Source organism: Epinephelus lanceolatus, chromosome 2 (genome assembly GCF_041903045.1).
Source record: "Epinephelus lanceolatus isolate andai-2023 chromosome 2, ASM4190304v1, whole genome shotgun sequence".
Taxonomy (NCBI): Eukaryota; Metazoa; Chordata; class Actinopteri; order Perciformes; family Serranidae; genus Epinephelus; species Epinephelus lanceolatus.
The window spans coordinates 33,885,211-33,899,786 of record NC_135735.1 but is presented as its reverse complement, the minus strand read 5'-3'; the positions used below and the strand labels follow the sequence as shown (position 1 = coordinate 33,899,786).

The window sequence follows — 14,576 nt, the reverse complement described above, 5'->3', positions numbered from 1 at the left end:
CTCTCTTTGTTATATGTTCTCTGATGGACAGAAATCAAGTTGCTCTCCTTTATCTGCCGAGCCCTCCGTAATCCCTAAAATTCAATCAAGGATTACTTCTGAGAAGATTAAAATCATCCAACTTGTGCAAAAGTCAGGCATACAACAACAGGGAGGTGGATGGACCACTCCGCAATATGAATTCCTCTAAAAATGGGCTGCATTTTCTTTATTGCTTTTCTATTCGTTCTGCAGGGATATATGGTGAGAAAAATATATGAATGCATTAAGCTAAACCGACCATTTGGGGGATTAAATTCTCCAGAAACAAATGGATTAAAAAATTATGAATACAAATTAGCCTCTACCTCAAACTGGAAAGAAGAAGAAAAAATATAAGTTGGAAGTAGTTGGGTGTTGGCACTCCCAAACTGAAGATGCAATAACAAGATGCTGAGCAGCTCTGCAGCTCTGCAGCTCTGGGTGAAGCACTTTGATGAGCATTAAGTGGCCTCCTGGTAATGAACACACCGTGGGCTTATTTGAAGCATTTTACCCTCTAAAAAAATAACTTTCTGACTTAGAAAAAGAAGAAAAAAATCACATATTAGAGCATTATTTTATTCTGGAAAGAGCCATTTTACTAACGCTCAGCAGTTGTTGATCACACCACCCTTAATCTGCTGCTGCACTCAAATAATATCCCCTTGTCATGGCACGCGAACGCACCAGGGAGCATACACCATTCATATTAAGGTCAGGGCCACCCGTAGAGCTTTTATTGGGGTTAAGTATATGACAGACTCTTTCAGTAACACACAACACCAGATTTGGAGACTTGCCTAAATGTTTTGTAAATTTACCCAACAATGTGTACTCTTAGTTTAGATGACCTTACATTGTGTGTGTTGATATAGTTACATAGAATGCTGCAGAAATGAGTCCTAAAACCTGGAAGTGAGTTAAAGGTGCTGTATGTAAGAATGTGGCCATAACGGTTACTGCACTCAAATTCAAAATACTGCCACGAGTTGTGTCTGTGTTGTGTCAAAGTATGTTTCCCCATCGATATGCATTTCCCTCTACCTAAACCTTACCCAAACCCGGGGGGGGGGGCGCGCTACACATTAACTGAAGGGAAACATTATTCGACAAGGGAACACATCTCGATACAACACCTGGATACAGCTGAGGAGACTGCTAATGTTATGTACCAGGACACTGCTAATGCTGCTTGCCGTGCTGCTGTACCTCAGTCGTAAGTAGACGGCGGTGGGTGGCGCAACAGGCCAAAACACAAATTCAAAACATAAACATGATTTGCAGACCGTAAATTTTTTTTAAATGTGAATATTCTGGCTGTACTATTGTTGTCGGTGAGATCAGTATGTTATATGAACATTATTCCTTAGTCTCTGTGACATATTAGGAGGATTTTACGACTATTTGCTTTAGATTTCTTACATATAGCTCCTTTAACATTTCTGCACTTTGTGTTCCATCATCTTGAAGTCAAAGGTTTTTTGTATGGATTTTTCCCTGAAATAAGGTCTGTGGTTAACACAAGGTTAAGAGACGTCCACAGTTTGTTCTACAGCATAAAATTCTGTCCGTATATATATAATTTTGAATCTTTTACGAGTCTTAAAGGGCCAGTGTGTAAAATGGGTTGAAAACAGTGACATCAGTGGTCAAATTCTAGATTGCAGGGCTCACTCGCTCACCTCTCCCATCGGGTAAATGACGGTGGCCTCGTAGGGACAAAAAGCCTTGCGCAGACACGAGTTTTTCAGGAGTAGGTCTATCCAGCGACGAGGTAAATGTTTATTTAGAAATCTAAGCCATGTTACAATATTGTAATGAATCCCTCACGAGCAGGAGACCAGAGTAGCGTTCGGGAAAAAGGCCCGTTTATTTGAGCACTCCAAAAACTCTGGTAACACTCCAGGGGGTAAAAGACTCCGTCCTAAACTCTGACTCTTCTAGCGTAACACACACACTCCATACACACATTCTCATTTACAATACCAAGCGGGTACCCCCCTCCCCCCTCTGCTCCACCAATCTTCAGCCCGCACACTGACTGACAGCGTAGCCTGTAAACAGAGCTCAGCTGTTTATTTAGCCCAGCAATATCTCCGGACTATAGTAGCTGCAATGGACGACTTTGAACGCGATTTTGAAGAGTTTCTTGTAGCGGACACAGACCCAGAGCCATACCTGTTTGAGCCAGAGCATACAGATGAGCAACTTGGATGCTGAGCGGGAGAGGCTGAATCCTCCGCTCCCATTTGGCTGCACAGAATGGGATTTGGTGCTACCATCGCTGGGGAGATATATCATCAGGAGGAAAAGCGCCGCAGAGAGTGCATCACAAGGAGTGAAGTTGCGTCTTCTTTTCCTCGCAGATGTCGGTTGGGGTTCATTCTCTCCTTTTGCGTGGTAAGTGTGGTCCATTCGCAAACTTTATAACTAAAAAAACTTTTCACTACTCTCTATCGACGAACTACTAACACTCTCTGCTGTTTCCTCCTCCTTCTTCCTTCCTTCCGCTATCTTCGTTGGTTTATTTATACACGCGAAACGCGTTCTCTGGCTGGCAGGATTGTCCATTTGGTCTGCCGTACATACATGGCGGCGCAAGATGGCGACCTCTCTAAAGCAAGGCCCTTGCTATATACAGTATATATATAAAAGCATAACTATAAGGCTACGAAAACCAAATGAATTTTATTTTATAGCGATTATACACTTATATAAACATATTAATGGGTAGAATATTCAGATTCAGATTCAGATTTGACAATAAACCATGCCAAATATTACACACTGGCCCTTTAAAAAGTGATTGTTAACAAGTGGATAAATGAGACTACAGTGTTGATGTTGAAGTCATGTGACCATAGTTTATTTAAAACATAACTTTAGCTTTTTAATTCTGGGAATTGTATTTTAAAAAATCATAAAAGTGGGGTTCCTTTCTGAAGATTATCTTGCTGAACAAAACCTGTAAGTATCATCTTTGTCAAGGTAACCAGGGTGACGCTAACTTCCGAAAAACACCAACCCTACAGCACCCTATCAGCGACAAAAATAAGAACTTGCAAAAGTGAAAAAAAAAACAAAAAACATTGACAAGTTTTAAAAATTACTTATTAAATTAATTATGATGTATCATTTTTAGCCATGCTAGCGAGGTGGCTTTAGGGATGCCAATGCTGATTGGTTGGTTAGTACACCACTTTTGTCCAGACTGAAATATCTCAACAGCTATTGGACAAATTGCCAGGAAATTTGGTAGCAACCAAGAGGGCGAATTCTTATAAATTTGGTGATCCTCTCACTGTTCATCGTGAGCCAGCTGCACCTTCTGGTGAGTGATTATTACGAAATGTTAGCATGCCAACATGCTAAACTAAGATGGGGAAATAAATACTATACCGAACACCAACATGTTAGCATGTGATAGCATGGCTGTTGACTCTTAGCCTTGTTCACTGACTACTGGCTTGGTAGTAAACTGAATGGTGATCAACATATTTCATGCATTTATACCTACAATGAAGAGCAGCAGGTTATTGTACAAAACTGTGACAGATATGTTCTGAATCATGTATAAATAAGTATTATCTGATAAAGACAAGGAACACAAGAATTTTTGAAATGCAACAAGGTCAAACTCATGATCCACCTTGGACCAGTAAACTCCACCCCTGCAGGCTGTGATGAAGTCAGAGCAGCCCCGCACAGGTGTCTCCTGCAGAGCTAACAGCGCTATGACTCATCGCTATGTCCTCACCTTGTCCCGCTCAGACAGTCCCAAAAATGTCCCCACATCTCACTCACCATCTCTCTCTGTTTCTGTCTGTCTCTGTCTCTCTACGCAGGAGGCCTTCTCTCTCCACACTGATGATTCATTCAACTGATGCAGCAGCCCGGCCTGAAAGTGTCCCATTTGCTTCCTCTATAAATGATCCTGAGTGGAGCTGTTATGACAGGTTGGTCGTATATCACAGATAGAAATGACTTGCTGTTTTGATATTTTTAAATCAAACTGCAACTGATGTTTGCTGTGACCATGTGCTTTATGCACATTTGGGGAACCGACACAAACTAATGTTTCTTGGACCAGATGAGAATCAGAATGAATATGTTTGTCAATAACTTTTCTGCGCATATGAAAGCATCACCAGAGATTAGATTTGTGTCTAATGGCGACCAAGCATAACTCGGCCAATGATTTACTTTGGATTCTGATACAGCATCAATCAAAATAGTAAAGAATCATATTTCTTATTTTCACTAAGTAGTATCTAGTCCAGCAGATAGCTGCGCTCACATCAGCAACGGATAATAACAAGACGAGTCTACAGCCTGCACCTTTTTGAGGCTGATTTAGGCACAACCTTGCTTTGGTCTAGATGCTAACACTTGCATACTAGCTAGCACTGTTAACATGATGATGTTAAGCCGGTGTAATGTATACCACGTTCACCATCTCAGTTCTCTCCAAGTCCTCCAACCCATACTGCATGAGTCTTTTGTTCCTACCCTCTTATACGACCCACAGGAGCTTTTCCTAAATAAGTGCACCTATCAATGGACAACAGAATTGCAAAAGTGTAACCGCTAAAGGTTGCAGTTTTAAACCTATGGCTAATATTGTGAAATGGTCGCAGTTGCACCAAAGTATGTAGTTAGGATTAGAAAAAAAGTTTATGGCTTGGCTTTAAAAAAAGGTAAGTTTGCTGCTAATGCAACGTAACCTAACGTGACGTATCTCACTTGAAATACGTCACATACATCGCAACATACCACATTACATTGTTAAAATAACTTAACGTTGACTCTTGAACACTGGTCTCCTGGATAAAGTCCTGTTTGTTTGACCTTTTAACGTCCCCTCTGTCCCACCCTATGTAAACTTTGATGCTCTTTGTACAACATCACCTGACTTCCTCCTTCGCTCCTGTCATAATAACTACACCATTAGAGGTCACTGCCGAACAATTAACAATCAACGTAAATATGGGTCACAATTGCTGCTTGTTCAAATGACCTATGTGGTAGAATTTAGTAAGCTAACATTGCTAATAAGCACAGACACAAACGCTGTGTCTCAAAATCCATACTGCATTATTGTAAGCAGCTTAGTATGTAGTGTGTTCACATTGCAGACCAGCATGCAGAACAAATACTTTTTTTTTTGTGCTGTTGATTCACTCTATCCTCCCATAATGCAATTCACAATGGAAACAGAGAAGCAGCTCACTGCTGAAAAAAATCAAATAAATTAGGTGGAGATGAAACAGCTCCAATTTTTTGGGTGGGGACAGGAAAGCAAGTATTGAATCTATTATGTAAAGACACGATGCTTGTGATTTATTTGATGAATGATTTCATTTTTCAATGCTGTAAGGACCGCAAACAAAATTCTATTCATCTTCATTGTGCTGGGGCCAAGGCCGAACTCTGAGGACCAGATACCTCAAAATTTGAGCACATTAAGCCAAAACCTCTGTATCTGCATGGCTAAATACCATTAGAGGTAAATGAGGCGATGTTTTTTTGTAATTTGGGTGAAGTGACCCTTTAAGAAACCAGGGTGCACTCATGTCCAGGTAGAGTTGCTGCTAACAGCCAGTGTGAGCAAGCAGCATCAGTAAGAAAGAGGGTATATCACTCTTGTTGCTGTAGATGGCTGCTCACGTTCATATCAAAGACAGGACAGGTGGCTTTACCTGTTTTTAGCACTTCCATCCTCCCATAGCCTCTGAGCCACCTCTCCCTCCCTCTGTCTCCCTCTGTCTCCCTGTCTGATGCACACACGTCAGAAGTAGGCCTGTGTTTTTAGTGACAGGCAAAATAATTAAACACGAGATGCAAATCATGTCATCAACTTTAATTGGCTCTTAGTTTTACTCCTGACATGTTCAATCATCTCAGAGCGAGTTTTTAAGGCTTTTTGGTTGCACCACATAATTAAAGCTTAGAGGTTTACCAGCTAACTTGTCAACACATCCCATCATAGAAAATAGCAACAGTTGAAGAAGAATGATTGAAACTACCAATAAAAAGTCTTGATTTTTACCTCCACAGCTCTGCAGTGTGATATATTTCATGTTGTGAGCTTTCTTTTCCATTTTCTTTGAGGTTACCTGTTTGGTAAAAGGCAAATTTAAATGAATCTAAAGATCTGGTTGAAAAGAAGAATGCAAGCCTCCTATCTTTTGGATTAACTTCATAGCATTTCTGCTTCATACACCAGTAAACAGTGCAGTAACAGAAAAAGAATTAGCACAAACAAAGAAAGTCCAAAGGAAGACCAGATAACTTGTGACATCTGACATGTGGCAAAGATTAGGGAATGTAGTTGAACCCTTGACGCCACGAGCACATACTGGAGCTAGCTGAACTGTTTAGATCCCTTTTTATCTCCCGTAATGAATAAGGACTGATATCTGCTCTCTGACAGCTTCTGTGCACACACATCAGGGAATGGAGAGACATGTGGCGTTAATATAAATTCTAAAGGAAGTTTTGAGATTAATGAGCGATAAGGTCTTCCGGTTTTCCCCCGAGAGCTCGGGGGAAGTGACATCAGCGACGGCCAATGCAGCTGAAATGAAGTCGTCTGTGTGTGTGTTTGCTCAACACATGGATTGTCTTTGTCTGGCTCTTTCTTCTTGGTTTTGAAGCTGAGAGGCTGTAGGATGCTGTAGCAGGAGGGCATAGGTGAAGGTCCTGCACAGCTGCACAGCGTGAGGGGGGGAGGGCTGTGGAAGAAAGCCTCCAGGCACTGGGAGTGAATTAATGAGTTTCTGAATTTATATGAATTTATCAGCACAAAGAACTTTATTAATCTAGATGTTAAATATACTACAGCGTTAAAGAGGAATATCATTAAATGGAAGAAATTGCCTTGGTGTTTCTGGGGGTCTAATGGCAGGTTTATCCATTAAGTGTTTTGCTTGATTCTTTTCCTGGGAATTAAAAGCCAGAAAATAAAAACTTGGAGCTGCTCCACTTTCAGGAAAGCTCTGTCGAGGTTTTCGGAATGTTATGAACAACTGAAATTTCCATCAGCTACTTGGACAGCAATGCTAGATAATAATAATCCTGCACATTTATAAGGAAACTGGATTTTCATCTGTTAAAAAAGGATCATCCATATTTTTCTTTGCTCTTGACCTTCTGTTCTGTGTTTAGTCTCTGTTAAACCACTGTACAGTAACTCTAAGCTATGTCCACGTGCAGACACACAGCTCTTTAGCTTTGAAGTATAGTCACTGTTTTGTTTGTTTGTCAGGTGCAGTTTTAAGTTTTTAAGTTGAAAATCATTTCCTGATAATGTACTATGCATCACATGTGGTGGGGAGTTTGGCTAAAACAGCATTTCAGTGTTCAGGGTGGGAGAACCAGAGCAGCTGTCCTGTTTTTTTCCCCACAAGTACGCCTCACATCATCACATGTTTTATTCTTAGAAATACTTGTGGTGTTTCTGTTTAGAGCGAATGGGCGAAAAAACTATCAAACACTCACAATCTTTGATTTAAAAAACAAGAAAAGCTGACAGTGTTCATGTAGAAGCCTGTATACAGTCCAAACACCACACACACATGCACACACAAAGTCCTAAAGAAGGTGAAAGGTATGGCAATCCTTTTCTGTGTTGCAGTCAGGATCCAAATTGGTTATACAGTTGGCAGAGTCGATGAAATATTGATTGAATTGACCTTTTTACTTCTGTAGTCTTTCACTATTCTACCCTGAGTGAGTTCAAATATTCATATTCACTCGATTGGTTTGACGTCAGCACACCCAGCGAGGGCAAATACAAAATTAACAGGCTCAGTCAGCATGAAATTATAGCACATCTAATGTACAAACAGCACGAGATCTGCATCTTCAACTCCACTTCACAGGAAGTCAGAATGTGTGGAAAAAAGAGATGAGAGAAGAGACTCCTCCCAATCAGAGGATGACCTGGTAACAGATGAACAGCTTCAGGGAGATTATTACCATTTATATTTTCTGACAGGGTCACAGAGTGCAGCATGTGCTCCCGGTCTTACTTCTAAAGGTCTTTGGGGCAGTGGGAAGACACAATGTCTGTTGTCACGGGATTTAAACAGTAAGAAATCAATAAACTATCTCAGTATGACCACACACTAACCTTTGAAGCACCCAAATAATGCTTTAACAGCCAATGGGAGCTGAGCATGCACTCCACTTCCTCAATGCCTGTTGGTTTTATTAGTTTGCTGTTGGGCCCCCATCCTAATTACTTTCCATTCATGCCTACAGAGAGTATGTCAGAGTTAAACAGCCTTGAGGAAGTGCTGTTTCATGTGCTAATCATTGGTTACAAAAAAAATCCACCAACATATTTGCACACACTGTTCCATGAGGGTCTGCAGAGAGATCTGAACCAGGCCAGCTGACTTCCAAAATATCTTTGTGGGTTCCATCCTTTCTATGTGGTAACAGCTGCAATCATTGCTAATAATGAGCGAGCTGAAAAGCATAGCAAAGCTAATTTGTTTGTTGGTTAATTGAAGAACGGCATGCAGATTAGGTTAATTGAAGAACGGCATGCAGATTATCTAGCGTAGAAAATATATTGTTTGGTTTGTTGCCAGTGAGCTGGTGGCATTTGATGGATTACACTTCCTCACAGATTTACTAGATATTTGTTGGAATCGTGGATCCCTGTGATGTGTTAATTAACTAAACAGTGATGGAGAAACATCAAAATGAACCAAAATAAGGCGTCTATATTGACATGGAAAAGCAATGAATCATGCCTGGCTTCTTCTCAGCTCCATGTGATACAGAAATGGAAAAACATCTGGATGAATTAGTTATGAGAGTGTCCACATGTGGAGTAGACCAACCATTATAAAATATTAACATTTCAACACACTGAATGTAAAAGGTTAGGTTATAGTGTATTGTTACACAAAATGCAATTTGGTCAACGTCAAGCCTGGGTGGAAAAACGCACCAGTGACCTCACTCCTTAGTTCCATTATCATTAATGTGTCATTTAGCAGTCAAAAGTCGTGGCAATAATAGAATTACTTTTAGACTCAGTGTCATTGAGCCTTACAATGAAAGAGCCCAGTGCACATAATGGGGAAGGAGAAGACAGAGGGAGCATTGCAAGTGGCCAAATGTCACAGGCGCACGAGTTCACACCACATGCACACACCCTGTTTTGTCAGTGACACAACAGGCACAATCTATACGTACATAATGAGTCTGTCAGTGCTTTATTGTAGCCAATATATCCTCCCTGTCCGGCAGGAAGGTGTCAGAGCAAACTAAACCACCACAGGAACTTAATGCAGCAGCAGCTTTGGTTTACATTCATGCTATTCCTTCCCTGTGTTATCTCAAAGCAAGATGCCTGACATTTTTCAAAGAGGAAACCAGATAGCACACAACACCCTGGAGCGTGTTTAGGCTTTATAATTCAGGCTTCACACACATATGCATACAAACAGATTCCTCATCCCACTGAAAGCACACAGGCACACATACACACGTGCACCTCACCACGGTTTCCAGCACCTTTACTAGGACACAGACACACAATGAGCCAAGACCCTGACTGAATGCAATCTATTGCCATGGCACCCGGCGCCTAGATGACCGGTATCTGTAGTAACTGAGCAACCTCACACCACTTCATTACTCTAAGCACAAACTCAGCTGCAAGCCTCTCCTCCCAGGCTGCAGTGGCAGCGGTGCCTGCCGGTGTTTGTTCGCCACACTCTGCAGGAAAAAGAAACCTCTCATCCTTTTGTCTTATTGTGAACCCCTAACGCCTGCTGTCATAAGAGAAAGGAGGGACTCACCGTGCTTTCCCCCCAACGGCGGAAGGCAGGAGCCAGGTGGAGCAAGCACAGGCTGCAGTGGCGGAGGAATCCCCCTGGTAGTGTATGTGTAAGAGTGTGTGAGAGGGAGCGTGGAAGTGTGTGTGTGTGTGTGTGCATGTGTGTGAGTGTGCGTGCGTGTATGTGTGTGTGCAGGGAGTCAGAGCTGATCCAGCAGATGCAGGCGGGAGCCACCAATAGAATGAGGAGAAGGAGAGAGAGAGGAGTGTGTGAGAGACGGAGGGAGGGAGAGACAGCAGAGGAGGGGTCTGATAGCATTACATCATGGACTAGGGAATGGTAGGTTTGCAGGGGGGGTGGGCTACGGGTGGGGGAAGGTGCGTATGTGTGTGTGTGTGTGTGTCCTTGTGTTTGTGTTTGCATCACCATCACTGTATATTCTCCCTCTGCAGCGGACCACAGGATGATTAAAGATTGTGTCCATGCTGCATACAGTGCAGTGTCGTCATGGTGGCTGCACCTGTGTGTGTGTGTCTGTGATGTGTGTTTGAGGTTGTGTACATATGAGCAGGACATAAACAACAGCTGTAATCAAAAAGGTATAATAATCACACCCTATTCCATAGATCATGTAGCCAATAATCTCTCCTGGTAACTATAAATAAGTGTGTCTTTCATGTACAGATATGTTCCAGATGTTGATTTTCCTTTCCTTTTTTCTATCACACAGATGTCACACAGGCTAACTAAGAGTTTGCTGCGAGTGGATATTAAAAAAAGAAAAATATATATCAAACCCACCCCTTTCCACCACACACTCAGAGCCACCAGCTAATGGCTCCCTTGTCATTTTGAAAAAGCACTGATGGACACCCTGTTAGGAAGTCACTGACATTTCAGGTGAGTGATTCCAAACACTTTCTGCTGGCTTTGACATAGTACATCTCTAAATGGAAGAGAAAACACACACACACACACACACACACACACACACACGCACACACACACACACACACTCACACACTTTTTTTTTATCCTATAGCAGCAGCAATCACCTGTCTTTGTGCAGCCTGCCATCCCTGAAAAGGAACAGAGAGGGAGAAGGAAGGAGAGAAAGAGGGAGTGAGAAGGAAGGGCGTTAGTAGGAAAACAATGACAGCTCAGGGTCATCCTTGCACCTCTGCTCTGTCTGTACCAATCTGGTACCAGACAGGCAGAAAACGAGATAGGAGGGATGCAGGTGGCAGAAACACATAGATAAGGAAGTCTTTCCTCCCAGCTGTCTTCATTAATTTTCATAAGTTAGGTCTGGGTGTAGCCCCACAGGCTTTGTTTTGACTTATTCCATGTTTTTATGTTGTGCTCTCAGTCAGGATGCAGCTACACCCACGTCATGTCTCTTCGCTTAAACGGCGGCCACACTGCGAAGTGGCATTTGCTTGTCCATACAATACTGGTGTGACCGGAAGCTTGGTGACATAGTGACTACCAGGTCCTCAGGAAGGCAGCTCAGCCTTGCTTCCAGTTTTCCTCAGTGACTACTTGCGGCATTGCAGCAAAAAACTCCCCTGTGGCCCAAAAAGCATTTTATCCATAAACCACCATTATAAAAGAGAACTGTTGAAAGCACACCTCAAACTGCAAACAAGGCCAGCTATGACTCTTTCCATTATGAATGTTTGATCCATGGAGGTTTTATATTTCTAAAAGTTTCCTCAAGCCCAGAAAAGCTATTTCCAAATCTGTGATGTCATCGCAATGTAAAGTCTATTAGCAGGAACTCGCAGGTGGGGTCAGTGGGAGAAACACTATAGCACATAATAAGTAGGCCACATAAGTAACTAAACCCAGGAACTAGAAACTTTCTTTTGATGCACGCACGAGATTAGCAGTTCAGTTGGACTGAACTGGCACCATGTGACAACTCGCAGGGGCTAGTTAGCTGCTGTAGCTGATGAGCTAACTTGCTAGGCAGCCTGGTAGGCTCGTGCTAGTCAGTCACAATAACTGGTCTCTTCTCTCACTTTTGTTCTGTTTCCCCCTGAAATTTTGTTCACCGTTACACACATTTCAAATGAGTATAGCATCAGTTCAGGCAGGACACGTTGTCAGGCACGGCTCAGGGAGTCACCTAATAGATCACGTGATTCCTTTCTATGCAACCAATTGGCAAATCTCATTGAGGGCACCTTATTCAAACTGCTTTGGCCCGCCTACTGTTGCTGCTTCCTCTGCAAGCCACAGCCCACCTCCACCCCAGCTCCTCCTTTTCATATTATGTCTGACTTATCAATGTAATTTTGTCTTCATCACTGCTGGCTCTGTTCTGTTCCCGGGGGGTCTTTGCTGCTGCTCTCCCTGCCTTAGACTTTCCATGTAGGCACACTGAAGGGCAGGGAGGATTACTCCCTCTGCCTTAAGGCTTTCCACATAGGCGCATGGAAGGGCAGGGAGGTGTGCTCTCTCCACCTTCGGCTTTCCATGTAGGCCTAAGAAATGCAGAGAGGCCCCAGAACAGAGCCATGCTACCAAATATAATACTGCAAATGGAAAGAAAGTTTTTTTTTTAATAAAAGTGGTCCTGACTGAAATAATGTTTTTGAGGAGGAGGAGCTCTTTAAGTTAACAAGCTTGCATACAGTCAGTTCGCAAATTTGTCAGCTCAAATCAGTTGCCAATGGGACAGTAAGTTTGTTCAAAGAAGTGTTTTACCATTAACTGCTGTCTCATAACTATCCGTAAACCATGTCTCTTTTGTGGAACACTTGTCACTCTGACATAGGAAATTGAATAAATAGTGCAGCATAGCTAATAATGATGCTTCCTCTATTTCAGACTCTCCATCTTTCTGTCCCCTCAAAGGGCACAATTGTCTAGACAGCTTGATACTAGTCAGTGATGCGAATTTGCGTCTCAAAGATGAACTCTGTGTGATACACTTGCCATATATTATTTTATCACGACATGTCACCTTTTTAAGCCCCAGTGTGTGTAGGCCTTTAGGGATTACTGACCAAAGACAAGTTCATTAGTGTGATACTACAGGGGTGGCAGTGAGGCTTTGCTTGAAAGATAACAAGCACCATAGTTCAGCAGTGCAATGGGTTAATGCAACACTTATGCAGTTACCGTACTTTAAAGTATGGGAGGAAATCTCAGTGGGAAAACAAACTAAAAAGGTGAGCTGGAATGATTGATGATTGTTCTCTATTTACCATATTTCTGGCACGCTCGTTGTTATACCAGCCTTTTAGAAGTACTGCCACTCACACCACTCCTGCCAATATCATTTTATGAGGTATTAGATATTTTCACACACAAACCTTCACCTAATGATTCACGCTGCTGTTTCAACTTAAGGCAGATATTGGCAATAATCAGTAACTGGCTAAAGAATGGTCTCCTTTTATGTCTTTGTCCTCTCATCTCCCACGTAGGAATTGCTGACTGGGAATGCTCCATCCATCTTCTGTGAGATGGGCTGTCAAAGATCAGAAAAGTGCCTCATTTGAGCTAATTTCAACAAATTTGTCGGGCAATGCAGTTGGAATTTTACCAAAGAAGTACATTCACGGCAGTGGTTATTATCAAAGTTTACCATCATGTGTATATTCAAGAGTAATATGGCAGATTTTTTTCCATCTCAGCTTAGTGCCTTGTGAAGATGAAGCCATAATGCAATGAGAATTACTGCACTTCTATTTATTTTTTTTTTTACACCGGTTACGTCGACATGCCTGGTTGTTCTAAATAGGTTTGACCTTTTATTTATCACAAGCCATTAGAGATCTTGTTGACTCACTAAATGAAATGTGACGAAGGCTAATGGACCTGTGCCTACATGTGAGTGAATGTGACTCATATAGGCTACATGTTAGTCATAACATGTATACTGACTAGACTGGTTCCTGTGTATCGTAGAAACCACTGTGAAAGACTGAAAGTGACATTAATATATTATACATTTGTTAACACATCCATTCAGCTCAGACAAATGCAGTGTGAAATCTGTCAGAGTGTGAGAATTACGGTGCCAGGATATTGGATCAACACGCAGGATTCGTGGCAATTCAGTGATTGGTATAGCCTCCAAATGTGTGTCACATTTTCACTTTAACTGAAAGATAAAACAGCACCCCGAAGCTGTTTACGTTGCTTTAAAGCATGCTCATATCTTGCCCATTCTGGCCTGTTTTGTGTAAGTTCCAATGAAGCTGTATCTTCTGTGTCTTACGAAAACAAAACCATGCCCGGTTGGGAAGGGGCCACATCTAAAGTCAACATGGTGGCAGAGTTCCCAGGCTCTGGAAACTAAACACTAATTAAGACCGCTGACATGAGAATGGCAGGCCAAACTGCAATGGATGGTCTATCAGTGTGGCATGTGCACCTTCAGTGTTCCACTGGCTGTATTACACAGCATAGATTTGTTGCCACATTGCTCAATTTGTGATTTGATCAGTGTTTGTGGAAAAATGTTTGCTGTGGTAACTCAGCTAAAGGAAATACAGTTAATGTAAGAAGAGTTCATATCCTGCAGTTATGAAATTACAGTATGTGCAGATTATTAGGCCTTTTTCATAGCAGACACTGTCATAGTAGGAAAAACACGGATGTACTAACAATGGCTCTGTTCTGTTCAACTGTCCCAGTAAGCCATGACAGCGAGCCAGTGTGCGCTAAACTGAAGCAGTTAAATGAAATTCAGCCATCATTCATTTTATTATTTACACCTGGGCCTTTTCCTACTGTGAC

General features: G+C 42.0%; 1 protein-coding gene across 1 annotated transcript in view; it reads right to left on the bottom strand.

The window, feature by feature from the left end:
- sema4bb (sema domain, immunoglobulin domain (Ig), transmembrane domain (TM) and short cytoplasmic domain, (semaphorin) 4Bb) overlaps positions 1-10,045 on the bottom strand; it is a 72,369-nt gene extending 62,324 nt beyond the window's left edge. The window contains exon 1 of the mRNA XM_033623227.2: positions 9,843-10,045. The gene's annotated coding sequence lies outside the window, so the exon portion shown is untranslated. The remainder of the gene's footprint in view (positions 1-9,842) is intronic.
- Positions 10,046-14,576: the final 4,531 nt, after the last annotated feature.